The following is a 15993-nucleotide window of genomic DNA, read 5'->3' on the forward strand; positions in this document are numbered from 1 at the left end:
AAAACGGCCTTCATATAGGCGACGCCCCATGGCGGATTCACGAAAAATTCTGGAATCCCCCTGACTCCCATAGGCTCCAACATCCACACATATGAAGCGTGAATGAGCATCCACCAATCCCAGGAGTACAATAGAAAAATATTTTTTATAATTAAAATATAGTAAAACAGATTTGGGTGGCTTCCTAACTCTAACGTGCTTTCCGTCCAGAGCTCCGATGCAATTTGGAAAGTCTGTTTTGGTCCAACATTCAGCAATTACTTCTTCCCACATCTGTTCTGTTGGCACTGGCATTACATCTCTATGTAGCTCCTCCCACATTGCAAAGCAGGTTTCACGTGCCACTTTTGCAACTGTTGCAACACCCATCATAAAGTAATGGTGTAGGGATGCGAATGATTGGCCTGTGGCCAGAAACCTTAAAATTAGAAAAAAAAATATTACATATACAGCATTTACATATACAGCATATACAGGTCCTTTTCAAAAAATTAGCATATTGTGATAAAGTTCATTATTTTCTGTAATGTACTGATAAACATTAGACTTTCATATATTTTAGATTCATCACACACAACTGAAGTAGTGCAAGCCTTTTATTGTTTTAATATTGATGATTTTGGCATACAGCTCATGAAAACCCAAAATTCCCATCTCAAAAAATTAGCATATTTCACCCGACCAATAAAAGAAAAGTGTTTTTAATACAAAAAAAGTCAACCTTCAAAAAATTTTGTTCAGTTATGCACTCAATACTTGGTCGGGAATCCTTCTGCAGAAATGACTGCTTCCATGCGGCGTGGCATGGAGGCAATCAGCCTGTGGCACTGCTGAGGTGTTATGGAGGCCCAGGATGCTTCGATAGCGGCCTTGAGCTCATCCAGAGTGTTGGGTCTTGCGTCTCTCAACATTCTCTTCACAACATCCCACAGATGCTCTATGGGGTTCAGGTCAGGAGAGTTGGCAGGCCAATTGAGCATAGTAATACCATGGTCAGTAAACCATTTACCAGTGGTTTTGGCACTGTGAGCAGGTGCCAGGTCGTGCTGAAAAATGAAATCTTCATCTCCATAAAGCTTTTCAGCAGATGGAAGCATGAAGTGCTCCAAAATCTCCTGATAGCTAGCTGCATTGACCCTGCCCTTGATAAAACACATTGGACCAACACCAGCAGCTGACATGGCACCCCAGACCATCACTGACTGTGGGTACTTGACACTGGACTTAAGGCATTTTGGCATTTCCATCTCCCCAGTCTTCCTCCAGACTCTGGCACCTTGATTTCCGAATGACATGCAAAATTTGCTTTCATCCGAAAAAAGTACTTTGGACCACTGAGCAACAGTCCAGTGCTGCTTCTCTGTAGCCCAGGTCAGGCTCTTCTGCCGCTGTTTCTGGTTCAAAAGTGGCTTGACCTGGGGAATGCGGCACCTGTAGCCCATTTCCTGCACACGCCTGTACACGGTGGCTCTAGATGTTTCTACTCCAGACTCAGTCCACTGCTTCCGCAGGTCCCCCAATGTCTGGAATCGGTCCTTCTCCACAATCTTCCTCAGGGTCCGGTCACCTCTTCTCGTTGTGCAGCGTTTTCTGCCACACTTTTTCCTTCCCACAGACTTCCCACTGAGGTGCCTTGATACAGCACTCTGGGAACAGCCTATTCGTTCAGAAATTTCTTTCTGTGTCTTACCCTCTTGCTTGAGGGTGTCAATGATGGCCTTCTGGACAGCAGTCAGGTCGGCAGTCTTACCCATGATTGCGGTTTTGAGTAATGAACCAGGCTGGGAGTTTTTAAAAGCCTCAGGAATCTTTTGCAGGTGTTTAGAGTTAATTAGTTGATTCAGATGATTAGGTTATTAGCTCGTTTAGAGAACCTTTTCATGATATGCTAATTCTTTGAGATAGGAATTTTGGGTTTCATGAGCTGTATGCCAAAATCATCAATATTAAAACAATAAAAGGCTTGCACTACTTCAGTTGTGTGTAATGAATCTAAAATATATGAAAGTCTAATGTTTATCAGTACATTACAGAAAATAATGAACTTTATCACAATCTGCTAATTTTTTTAAAAGGACCTGTATATAGTAGATGGATGGGGAGAGAGAGATGGAGAGAGCGAGGAATGGAGAGAGAGAGAGAGAGAGAGAGAGAGAGAGAGGGCGAAATATATACACATACCTGAGAGTCACCAAGAGATTTCCTCTGGTGACATGCTCTTCCTCATATTAGTGTCCATGTGAGTTAGACGGGGGTCGCAGCCTTTCCAGGAGATCATCAAACGTGCCAATAGACATCCTCGTAAAATTAAAGAATTTATCGGGATAATGACGCATCTGGACATAGATATTAACAAAATATCCTGTAGACGTGCGTTGAGCCATCAATGGAGGAGTCCAGTAGCGGCGGCTAACTCTGCTCCTCTCAAGCAATTTCCTACGTCTTTGGAGCCTCAGCAACAGCAACATCAGGAGCATTTCCTCACACATGCTCATGTTCGGATCCATTGTGAAAACACCCCAAAAAATTCAGCTTTCTACAAACACACTACTCTCTATGCCACTGCTCACTCTTCTCTGACTCTTCTCTCACATGGAAATGGCTGAAAAACATATATTTCTGTTGCATTGTGGGTGTTTGGGAGGGTCTCATGATGTGTTTTGCAAAAAACGCCTCTGAGCGCAAACGCCGCTAAACGCATCTAAACGCGTTAAAACGCGGCATGCAAACACGACACAACGGGCTTTTTACCGGCGTTCAAGTTTCAGCGTTCAAAGGACTTTTTACAAACGTCCCGTGTACATGTAGCCTTTTACTTTCAAATAAACATGGATTAATTCCTTTTAAATCATTCTGCCGTTTATATTTAAGCACATTGAAATCCCCATATCCAGGATCAGTAGATTTATTCCTCCATATTTTCTTCCCTTTCCTACAATTCCTTCCCCCTTTATTCTCCTACCATAACTGGTTGCATTTACCTTATTTAAGGGGATGGTGCCAGTAATTTTATAGACAGAATTCTTCTCTCCATACAATTCTCACTGTATTAGTGTCACTGGTCCCCAAAAAAGTGTCAGTTAAGTGTCCGATTTGTCCCGCTAAGTCGCTGATCGCCATCATTAGTGGTAAAAAAATAAATAAAAATATCCCAAAGTTTGTAGACGCTGTAACTTTTGCGCAAACTAATCAATATACGCTTATTGTTTTTTTTTTTTCCAGAAAGTAAAAAATATTGTTTTTTTTTTTCAAAATTGTCAGTTCTTTTTTTTTTTAGTGCAATAATTAAGAGCCACAGTGGTGATCAAAGCTCTATTTGTGGGGAAAAAAAGGACATACATTTTATTTGGGTACAGTGTTGCACGACCACACAATTGAGAGTTTAAACAACGCAGCGCCGTATCGCAAAAAATCACCTAGTTAGGAAGGGGGATAAACCTTCCGGACCTGAAGTCGTTAAAGGAAACCCATAGTGATAAAAAAAAAAAAATACATGGTGCCCGCCATTGCAGATCTCCTTCTGAACATGATAGCTGCTTCCACTGGCTGTAAGAAACCATGCAGCAAGTGAAGTCAGAATTCATGATCTGCATACCGGTTTCATGTCAATGTATGGAAGTTCCCAGACCAGTTTAACCACTTCAATACCGGCACTCTCACCCCCATCCTGCCCAAGCCAATTTTCAGCTTTCAGTGCTGTCACAGTTTGAATGAAAATTGCGCAGTCATGCAACACTGCACCCAAATTTAATTTTTATCACTTTTTTCCCACAAATACAGCTTTCTTTTGGTGGCATTTAATCACTATTGTTTTTTTTTTTTTTGATAAACAAAAAAAAAAGACTGAAAATGTTGAAAAAAAAAAGTTTGTTATACAATTTTGTAAATAAGTAAGTTTTCTCTTTCACTGATGGGCACTAATGAGTCAATAATATGCATCACTGATGGGCACTGGTATGCAGCACTGATAGCGGCATGGATATGCTGCACTGATGAGCACTGATATGCAGCACTGATGGGCACTGATAGGTGGCACTGATATGGAGCACTAATGGACACCAATAGATGGCACCGATGAGGAGCCGCTAACAGGCATTACTGATGGCCACTGATAGATGGCACTGATGAGGAGCCACTGACAGGCATTACTGATAGCCACTGATAGATGGCACTGATGAGGAGCCACTGACAGGCACCCCTAATGGGCACTGATTGGCATCCCTGGTGGGCACAGGTTGGCATCGCTGGTGGGTTCTAGTGGGCATCCTGGATTGGTCTGAACTAATAATCAATGTGCTGATTATCAGCGCAGCCCCCCCCCACCCCCGTCAGGAGAGCCCCTGATCGGCTCTCCTCTACTCCCGCCTTGTCAGCACGAATAGAGGTAAAGCCGATAAACGGCACTTCCTGGTTATGATATGACCAGCTGTGATTGGACACAGCTGATCACATGGTAAAGAGCCTACTTCATAGGCTCTTTACCAAGATCAGAGATGTGGTGTGTCAGAGCGACACACCGCACCATTGATTGCTGCTCTGGGTGCCCTCATGGGCACAGGCGCACATGCGAGCGGCTTATCCTGCTGGACGTCATATGATGCCCAGTCAGCATAACACAACCACCCTTCGGCCGTCATTTTGCATAAGGCGGGCGGGAAGTGGTTATCAGCCTGGCAACAAGCATTTCTAAAAGGAGCAATCAGTAATTGTTTTTTTTTTTTTTTTCCAACAAGTTTATTGAAGAGTAATGAGGTTAACAACATGTAATTATACTTTTCACATTGTATGTAGAAAAATAACAATCCTATCTGATCCAATAACATTATAAACGAGTAAGTATCAATTTACATTAGGCAAAAGAAATAATCAGATATCAAGGAAAACGTATGCTGTAACACGTATTAATACAGGAATGATAAAACTGAGGTGATTCGCCCTTTAGAGTGCGAAGTTTTATGTTGAATCAACATAGCCCATGAAATATGGCTGTTAAGGGCTAACTTCTTTTTTTTCGCTTAATCAAGCTAAAATAACATAAAAAGAGGAAGTATATCAAAGAGGAAGTAGGGGAGCGGACCCTCTGACCCGCATTGGGTCCGCAGGGAAGGGGGAGGAGAAAGCTAGAAAAATGAGATGGAGAAGAGGGGAAGGGAAGGCAAGGAAAGTGGGCGGAGGGGAGGCGGGTAAGGACCGAAGCAACTTATGTGTCTAGGTCACTATAAGAATCATGGCTATAATAACTGATAATACGGAGGAGGTGGATTAACTAATTATTAAATGAGTTAATAAGCTGTTCATATTCGGCGGAATATCGGAAAATGATCCAATCTTTCCATATTTTGAGATATTTGTTTGGAGAGTCATGTACTGTAGAAATTAGCTCCTCCATTTCGGAGATTTTGTTAATCTGTGTGAGCCAAGTGTGTAGGGATGGGACTTTCGTGGTACCCCATAGTCTGGGGATGCAAAGCTTAGCAGCATTTATCATGATCATGGGAAGGGATTTGAAGTACTTAGGAGGCGAGTTAGGGTGAAAGTGCAATAGGAACTGAGCTGGATGTAATTGTAAGTCTTGGGTGGTAATTTTGAGTATGTAGGATTTGACCGTATTCCAAAATGGCTGTATCAGGTGACAAGACCACCAGATATGTAGCAAATCTGCATGAGATTGTTTGCACCTCCAACATTCATTTGGGATAACTTTGTTATATTTGTTAAGCAGGAATGGGGTGCGGTACCATTTGGTAAGTATCTTATAATTATTTTCTTGAATGGATACATTTATTGATCCTTTTAAGATGTTACGATATATTTTTTCCCATTGGGGGTCCGTCAGAGTTAAGTCCAAATCGATGCCCCAGTCATTACATAGTTTGCCAAGTTGTATAGGGCAGGAATCCCATAGAAGGGAGTGTATAGCTGATAGCAGGTGTCGCTGGGGTTGTTGAAGTGCACAAATTTGTTCAAATTTGGAAAGAGGTGCCTCTTTAGGATTTTTTTTCAGGCGTGCGGAGACAAAGTAATGAAGTTGTGTGTATTCCCACCAGGTCAATGCGGGACTAAGTAAAGCATTTTTGAGATCTTGAAAGTTGGGAAATTTCCCATTTTGTAAGAGGTGGAAAATGCGAATCCCTATGTCATTGGGAACCGAACGTAGGGTGTGTGAGGATTGACCCGGTGGGAATTGCGAGTTGTCTAGTAAAGGGGTAAGGAGGCTATGTTTCCGGACTAGTTGGTGTTTGGCGTTTGCTGTATGAAAACAACGAATGGTGGGACCTATTAACGGGTGTTTTTTTAGGGAGTCCTGTAAGGAGGAATAAATTAGCCAAGGGGTACTTTGAATGGGAATCAGAGAGAGAGAGTCTTCCAATTCAACCCAATCCTTTTTGTGCTTCTGTGAGTGCCAGTCTGCTATGCGTAAGAGGTGGGATGCTTGGTAGTACAAGTAGATGTCTGGGATTCCCATTCCACCTTTGGATTTGGGTCTGGAGAGTGTCTCAAATTTAATACGAGGGGCTTTGTGATTCCAGATAAAGGATCTGATGGCCTTTTTTAAAGAGGAGAAGAAGTGTAAGGGCAGTTGAATGGGAATTGTTTGTAGTAGGTAGAGGATACGCGGAAGCACATTCATTTTAACAATTGCAGCTCGACCGAACCAAGAAAAGTGTACCTTATTCCACTTTTTAAGGTCTTGGAAAATATCCTGAGAAATAGGAAGATAGTTTTTTTTGAATAGGTTATTTAGATCAGTGGGGATTTCGATACCCAAGTATGTGATGGTATCCGTTTTCCATTCGTAGGGGAATGATTGTTTACACTGTTCAACTATTGGGTCAGGGAGGGATATGTTAAGTGCTTCCGATTTGGATCTATTTATTTTGAAGTTAGAAATGTATTGAAATAATTTCAATTCTTTTTGTAAATTGGGGATTGAGATAAGGGGGTTGGAGAGGAACAGCAGGACATCATCTGCATAGGCAGCAATCTTATATTGGTTAGAGTTGGAATGTACACCGGAAATGTCAGGATTAGTTCTAATACTATTGAGAAGGGGCTCAAGTGTGAGTATGAATAGAAGAGGAGACAGGGGGCAGCCCTGACGGGTTCCATTGCTGATGGAGAAGGCATTCGATAGCGAGCCGTTAACACGTACTCTGGCTGACGGGCTGTGGTAAAGTGCAAGTATAAGGGACATCAATCTGGGTCCCAGACCAATTGACTGGAGAATCGCTTCTAAGTAGTCCCAAGCCAGCCTATCGAATGCCTTCTCTGCATCAAGAGATAGCAGAAAACCGGTCTGTGAGGAAGAAGAAAGAATGTGGTGTATGTTAAGGGCTTTAAGTGTGTTGTCCCTAGCTTCCCTGCCAGGCACAAAGCCAACTTGGTCAGAGTCAATCAGGGACGGAATGAAAGAAAGGAGGCGGTTAGCTAGTATTTTGGCAAATATTTTCAGATCTACATTGAGCAGTGAAATTGGACGGTAGTTTTGAACTCGTGTGGGGTCCTTTCCTGCTTTTGGTATAACGGAAATATGTGCTTCCAGGAGTCTGGAGTGGCTGGAATTCGAATTGGAAAGACTGTTGAATGTTTTCAGAAAGGGTACGGCCAAGATATCTGCAAAGGATCTATAATAGGCTAGAGAAAAACCATCAGGGCCAGGGCTTTTCCCTGGTTTCATTTGCTTCAGAACCAGATTAAATTCTTCACTCGTAAGTGGACCATCAATGTTGGAGGACTGTTGATTGGTGAGTGGTTTGAAGCCGTTTTGAAGTAGGTAGTCCCTGATAATTTCAGATCTAGAACTATCAGTCGCTTGAGGTTTGTGTTCAGGTGGTAGGTTATAGAGAGAGGTGTAGTATTGAGTGAAAGCTTGTGCAATTTCAGAATTAGAGTGATTCTTTTTGCCTGTGGAGTCTGTTATGCAGTGGATGGTGTTCTGAGCTCTTTTTGCCGCCAAGGCCCTGGCCAAGTATTTACTGCTTTTATTGCTAAATTCGTAGAATAGCTTTTGTGATAGTATGAAGCGCTTCCTGACTTTGATGTTAAAAAACTCTCTGATCTTATTCCTGACCTGAGATAGCTCCTCTAAATGTTGAACAGCATGCGATCGTTTATGTGTGAGTTCCAGTTTCTTAGCTTGCGAGAAGAGCTCAGAAATGCTTTTTTGTGCTGCTTTTTTCCTATGTGCCCCCATTTTGAGCAGTGTACCCCGGATCACGCACTTGTGGGCCTCCCATATAGTGGAGGGAATCATGTCACATGTATCGTTTGTTAGGAAATATTCAGATAGTTGAGATCTAATTATTTCCGCGTTTTTGGGATGCATAATAATAGACTGGTCAAGTCGCCAGATTTTTTCATGTTTATTAATTTGAGGGATCGCAAGTGTGACAGAGATAGCACAATGATCTGAGATACACATCGGATCTATAGTCGCTTTTTTGAGTAGATGAATGTCTTTTTGCGTGATAAAGAGGTAATCCAACCTCGAATATCTGTTATGTGGAGTGGAGAAGAATGAATAGTCCCTGCCGGACGGATTTAGTAAACGCCAAGTGTCGTGTAAGGACAAATCTTGTAGTTGTTTCTTGACCTGTTTAAGTGCCTTGTACGGCATAGATGAGGCCCCGGTTGAAGTATCCACTATGGGGTTAATTGCAAGATTGAAGTCTCCTCCGAGGAGGAGACATCCCTCTTGGAAAGATGTAAGGATTGTGGACATTTCTCTAAAAAAACTAACTTGTGCTGTGTTGGGTGCGTAGATATTAGCCAAAGTCAGTGGAGTGTTCCACAAGGAACCCTTCACGAACACGTACCTGCCCTCTTTGTCAATCAGGGTGTCCGTGATTTCAAAAGGGATGTGTTTCGCTATCAGAATAGAAGCCCCCTTGGTTTTGGCGAGACTGTTAGTCGCGTGGAACATCAACGGAAATTCTCTGACATGCCATTTCGGAATACGGTCAGTCTTGAAATGTGTCTCCTGTAAAAACACTATGTCTGCTTTAAGAGAATGGAGGTAGAGGATTAGTTTGGACCTTTTTTCGGGAACATTAAGTCCTTTAGTGTTAAGTGAGATGATTTTAAGATGTTTGAGTGCAGGTGTGTAAGATGAAGTAGCCATGATGATGAGGATCGCAAATGACAAGGGAAGGGGGGTGGAAAAAGACGAAGGGAAAAAAAAAGGGGAGGGGAAGCGGTGGTTTGGGAAGCAAGAAAGAAGAAAAAGAAGAAAAGAGCAATTCCCCCTTAAAGTAGGAGGGGGATCATAGGCCAACAGCAGAGAAAGACCTGCTTTTAACTGCTATGGGGATAGATAATGTTGGATTTAGTCAGCTCAAATGTGAGCTGTGTGGGAAGGTGGTAGGAAGCGTGCGGTGTCTGGAGGGTACCAAAGATCGACCAAAACGTGGGAAAAACCCATGGTATCCCCACCCGACCACCTAAATAAAAACTTATTAGGTGTTCATGTCTATGAGGTAACATTGAACCTGGGATAATAGCAATATAGGAGTAAAAACAACATTATAACTGGAAGGATAATTACCTTTGGCAAGTATAGACAGCACCATCATTATGGCATAGGTCGAGGTCAAGAGAGGAACTGAGTGCACATACCTGTGTCCCGAGAGGAGCACTGGAACATATCACGCAAGAGTAAAAGTTTCTGTTACATATGGTCAGAAGATAAGAAATAGGGAATGAAAAGAACAAAAAGTTAAAAACTTTGATACCATATTAGTATACAACCAAAACAACTTGAGAAATATTGCCATCTAGTGGCATCAATCGGAACTAAACCACAACGGGGATCTTAAAGACACCCATGGCAGTGGATCCCGAGTAAATGCTCCAATGCTCCTCATCCGAACCAATATTAAACTTAGACTAATAAAGAAAGGTATACGATTCTGGGTAAAGAACTAAGTAGAACCAAAAACCTGACTCGTCCTTCAACCAGGCACTTACAAACCCTTGTGGAACCGCTGCAAATCAATGAGAAGTATAAAACAGCACATTAGTTCTTGAGAAACATTATGCATAGGAAGAAAAGAGAGTAGACCCGCCCCCCAAGGTCCCAAGAGAGTCCAGGGGTAGCCACTCCCAAGTCCTTGTGAGCCGCTTCAAATTGGTAAAAAAAAAAAAAAAAAAAAAAAAAAAAAAAAAGGGGCTCGCATGAATGGGTTTTCTTCGGGTGTCCAATGTGAATTAGAGTCGTGGTTTAAAGTGCTAAAAATCTGACATCACATTTGTACTCTTGGATACTGCTGCAGAGCGTTCCTAAGGCTGCAGAGCGTTCCTTTAGTAAACATCCTCTCTGACGTTCGATGAAGAAAACAGTGTGGATGTCATGTACCGGGGCGGAGTGGAAGGAGGTGAAGCAAGAGGAGGGTATATTCAGTATATGCGAGGTCTCCTATGGGCGGGAGATGAAGGAGCGCTGCCCTGGTTACGGCCTTGCCTGTACCCTGGTGAGGCAGGACGATTGGGTGAAGGTCGGCGTCTTCTGATGTGTTCAGGGTCCTCTTGATGATGAACATCCATGTCCTCTATTTGCATATTAGGAGGTTGTCTGCTCACATGTGACCAACCGGGAATCTCAATTAAAGGAATGCCCAGAGAGTTGCAAAAGGTTGCTGTATCTTCAGGATGTCTGAGTGAGGCAAAGCGACCCCTAGAGCCGGCAAACAGACAAAACGGAAATTTCCATTTATAGGGAATTTCCCTTTCTCTCAGGATATTCAATAATGGACGTAAGTCTTTGCGCTTTTGCAAGGTTATTGGGGAAAGGTCCTGGAACAGCTTTACCTCAGTGCCCTGATAAAGTATGCGACCTCTTATCCTGGCGTTATGGAGGATCTCCTCTTTTAATTTAAATTGCGCTAGACAGCCAATAATGTCCCTTGGAGGATCCGAGTCCCTCCCTTTAGGTCTTAGGGCCCTGTGGAGCCTCTCTATTTCTATTGGGGTATCGGGTGGTCTTCCCAACAGGTCATTAAAGATTGTGAGGGCAGTTTGAGTCAGTTGGGCAGGTTCTATCGATTCGGGGAGACCGCGAATGCGAATGTTGTTTCGACGACCTCTGTTCTCAAGATCCTCCAGATGTCTGTGGAGGTCTCTGATCTGGGAGGAATGATCAGATATCTCTCTCTGTGCACTCAATATATCTGCATCTTGCCTGTCAGTAATTTCTTCCACCTCTTCCAGTCTATCAGTGATGTTATGCATCTCTTTTTTAAGGTCAGCAATGGCGGCTGAAAAGGTAGCTGAAAGGGTAGATTTAATGTCGTCTGCTATGGCTTTAAGGTCTTGTAGTGAAACACAGTGTGAGGATGAAGCATGACCAGGCATATCAGTGCGCACAATCTGAGCAGGTGGACAGACAGGTGGACAGAGTGAGAGGTCACCAGGAGAAGGGGTTTTTGGTGCCTGTGGAGTGTGTGTCTCTTTTATCTGCATGCTGTTAGGTGCTGCCAGTGCTGCTGCTTGTGCAGTTTCTCCTGTCAGTTTTTTAAACATATCAGGAACCTGGATCCCTGAACGCTGTTCTTGATCCCGTGGGGAGCGAGAGCGGGTTGAAGAGGAAGATCTATCTCCTTTTCCCATGGAGAAGTTTTAAGGTTACCTCAAATGCTGCAATATTAGGCGGACGGGTGGGGGAGCCCCTTCTTTACATATTCCCCGCCATGCGTGATTAGCGCAGAGCTGCCAGTGAGGTCAGAGAGGGGTTAGCGGGTGTGCAGGACAGTGGCCAGTAGGATCAATAAAAATTTAGGTGCTATTACTGGGTCTGGTGGAGGTTTGCTGCTTGCTAGATGAATCTGTCCCTTTCTGCAGCCAAGATGGCGGATTGTGCTGTGCTGTGTATGCTGCCTGTTATAATGGGGCCTTGCTGCGGGGAGCAGGATGGGATGGAGAGCTGAGGGGGCACCCAAAAGGATGGAGGAGGGCCTCTAGGGACTTCGGTCTTACCGGATCCAGGAGCCGGCGATCGCGGCAGGCAGGGCTTCTAGGCGAGGCCCCGGCTTCAGTGGTGAGGTAGGCCTCAAAAAAACGATCCTCTAAAATCCGATTTTTTGACCAAATATAGATATATATCAGTCCTGGTGGTCAAGGTGGGTCCCCCCAAGATGTTTATATCCCCCAGAGAGCGGGGATGGAGGAGGATTGGAGAGGATTGAGTTCGGGGATAGTGGAGCTCTCCTCGGACACGTCCGTCCCGCACGGCTTCCGGTCACGCCCCCCCAGTAATTGTATCCCGGGTCTTCTTCCAGATTGATTTTAGTTTGGACATCTTTCCATCTGTAAAAGCTTTTTATATAGGGTTAGGTTCTATGAATGACAAATCTCATTAATGCTCATAATTACGAACGATGGCCTTCAAGATGGATATATAAGACACGGGAGAAAGGCAGAGGTTATATGGCTGAAAAAACAAAGTCAACATTATGTTCTACAGTTACAGTTTATAAATGTCATTGGCTGCCTGTCCCAGCTGGCCCTTTCCTAACACCTCAGGGATTATGAAGCCATTATACGGCAGGGAGTCACACGATCACTGAGTTCGGATGACACTAATTACTTATAACCCTCTATAAACAGGAACTCATTTCACAGTGGGCACACTGCCCATTTCTGTACCAAGCAAGCGGCATAAATACAACTCCCAGCCATGCTTTTCTTCTGAGGCCTCGAGCAAGTCTTCCTCTGTACCCACTAAAGCATTTCAATACATCTGACACAGGCAGAATGCTGGGAATACTGCTTGGACCTTGATGAAGGGGGCACATCCCTGAAAGCATGTCCAGAAAAAATGTCTGTTAGCTCAATTAAAAAGAAAAAAAGTATCACAGACAGTACTCAATTGTTTCTGAGACATACTGAGCCCTATTTAGCATTGTACGAAGGGCGTGTGTCTTACCATTATGGTACCCTAGTCTAGACTCCCTTTGCCACCATCATGTTTTTTCCGGATATTACCACCAATAAATGGTAAGTCCACCCAAAAGTAATATTGTAGATATAGATGCAGCCAGGTAGACAGAGGCGGCCTTGGGTCTTAGATCTACAGGTGCATCTCATAAAATTAAAATATCATCAAAGTGTTAATTTATTTCAGGAATTCAATTCAGAAAGGGAAAGTCATATATTTTATATAGATGCGTTACTTACAGAGTGATATATTAGCTCATGAAAATCCAAAATGCAGTATCTCGGAAAATTAGAATATTACATAAGACCAATTAAAAAAAAAAAAAAAGATTTTTGAAATCGAAATGTTGGCTTACTGAAAAGTATGTCCATGTACAGTATAGTATGCACTCAATAGTTGGTTGGGGCTCATTTTGCATAAATGACTGCATCAATGCGGCGTGGCGTAGAGGTGATCAGCCTGTGGCACTGCTGAAGTGTTATGGAAGCCCAGGTTGCCTTGAAAGCGGCATTCTGCTCGTCTGCATTGTTGGGCCTGGTGTCTCATCTTCCTCTTGACAATACCCCACAGATTCTCTATGGGGTTTAGGTCAGGTGAGTTTGCTGGTCAACCAAGCACAGTGATACCATGATCATTAAACCAGGTATTGGTACTTTTGGCAGTGTGGGCAGGTGCCAAGTCCTGGTGGAAAATAAAATCAGCCTCTCCATAAAGCCGGTCAGCAGAGGGAAGCATGAAGAACTCTAAAATTTCCTGCTAGAGGGCTGTGCTGACTTTGGACTTGATAAAACACAGTGGCCCAACACCAGCAGATGGCATGGCTCCCCAAATCATCATGGACTGTGGAAAACTTTGCATTTAATTTAGAAATCAAGGACCCAGAGTCTGGAGAGGAACAGAATCCAAGTTGCATGAGGTCCAGTGTGAAGTTTCCACAGTCAGTGATGATGTGGGGAGCCATGTCATCTGCTGGGGTTGGTCCACTGTGTTTTATCAAGTCCAAAGTAAGCTCAGACCTCTACCAGGAAATTCTAGAGCACTTCATGCTTCATTCTGGGGTCTGCTTCTGGTCACTAACATTTTCTTTGGGCTGAGGTCCGAACCTCAAGTCCGTGCTATGACTAACTTTAGTTACAACATTAAACATGTGGACGGCTGGGACTAGGATAGCTTTACATTTGCTCTTGTCTTTTATGGAAAACAAACAACTATCTTTAACAGAAACAACATTGAAACAAATAAATAACTTTAATACAAAATAAAAAGCACATCCATATTTCAAGTAAAAGAAAATAGCACCTTCTGACTTAAATAACTAAAGGTGTCAATTCGAAAAAAGTGCACAAATTATCCTCAGTTTTATTTCAATTTTTTTTCCCACTCAAAAACCTTCCCTGTCCAGTAACAGAAATGGCCTTTTCATTGTCCTGCAAGTAGTTTGAATCTTGGCTTAAATTGAGTTACTGCCATTCTCATGCACATATGTAGGTGTTCATTGGTGAGCCTAGAATGATACTAAAGCCCCGTACACACGCACAGATCGTCGTCATACAAATGTTCGTCTTTTCTCCCCGGGATGTCGGTGTCTGTTGAAAAGTGCAAAGACAGCACAAGGACAGCACAAGAATTTTGTCCGCAGACTTCAGCTGACTGCAGAAGTGATGTCATGTAATGGTTAACTTTCCCTGTGTTTTTTATTTTCTGAGCATGCCCAGTCTTGCAAATCTGCGGTCTGTCGGCTGATTTCTGTACTGACAGGCGAACAATCGTCCGTTCTGGTGTCCGCAGACAAAAATTTTCATGTTTGCAAGAAAGACACTTGTCCGCGGATTGTGCGCAGACAGCTGTCGGAGGCACCATACTAACACGCGTACAATCGGCAGATCTTTCGTCCGCCGACGTTTGTATGACGACGATCTGTGCGTGTGTACGGGGCTTTAGTTTTAATAATGTTCATAGTGGAGAAAGCTGACTCACAGCTGTACGTAGATCCAAACATGGTCAAGGTGTGTAGTGCTACCTTGATTAGACAAGGGAAATCCGTCTCAGGCACAGTCTGTAGCCAGAAGTTAGCAGGATCAGTTCCTCCAAAGTGCTCTCTTACTCCAGGTTCCAACTGAGGCCGTTTTGAAATTGTGCGAGTTCAGCTGTATTCGCACGATTTCAAACCGGCATTTCAGTCCGACTTCAGTGGCAATTTCACAGACATCTGTGTGGGTTCCTGCACAGATATCTTCGGAAATTGCCCCCCCCCCCCCCCCAAGTCGCCAAAAGTAGTACAGAAACAACTTTTTGGAATCGGTGCAGCGCCGCAGTGATTGGGATGGTGCAATCGCATGTCAAACCGGACCAATGTGAACGTGGGCTAAGTGTAACGTTTGTTTGCAGATCAATCATTTCTGTCTGTAGAGATCCCTCATGTGCCCACTTGAAGGTCTGCTTCACCTCCTTTGTAAAACACTGACATCTTTGAGGAATGGATTGTGGATGAGCAGAAGGATCTGCTGTCCACGAAGGCCTCTTGACCCCTTTAGGGAAAGAGAGCCTTGACGGATGGGGGCCTGGCCAAGAGCTTGGATTAAGCAGGAGGTTACATGGGACGAGAGGATTGGACGGAGCCTTGGGTATGGGGCTGGCCCTGAGCTCAGTAAGAGGACATTCCCCAGGGAATTCTGGGTGTGGTGAAGAGCTGCCCACCCCCCTGCCCTGTTTTTTGTTTGGTCGGTCTGTCACAGCTTTCGTGGCAGTTTTTGACCTTGCCAGCAGTTAAAGTTCTGGTAATGGGTTATGCCCTTGTTTGTAGATTGGGGGTAGGCTGTCTGTCATGCACTGATGGTAAGGACAGACCCTTACCCTTTTTGGAATTTAAGTTGTTAATGACTAAGAGTGCTCACAGTACAACTGTGACTGGCACTGGTCTAAACGTGTACTGGTTTTGGTATTGGAAACTAAATAAAAGCTGTGGCCTTGCCCTTTCCAACTTAATCGTGGTAAGTGTGTTTTTTTTTTTATATGGGGAGGGGGCAAGGGGGTGTTGGTTACTATGGTAACTTTGTTTCTGG

Source organism: Pelophylax lessonae (genome assembly GCF_965119305.1).
Source record: "Pelophylax lessonae genome assembly, chromosome: 10".
NCBI classification, from domain to species: domain Eukaryota; kingdom Metazoa; phylum Chordata; class Amphibia; order Anura; family Ranidae; genus Pelophylax; species Pelophylax lessonae.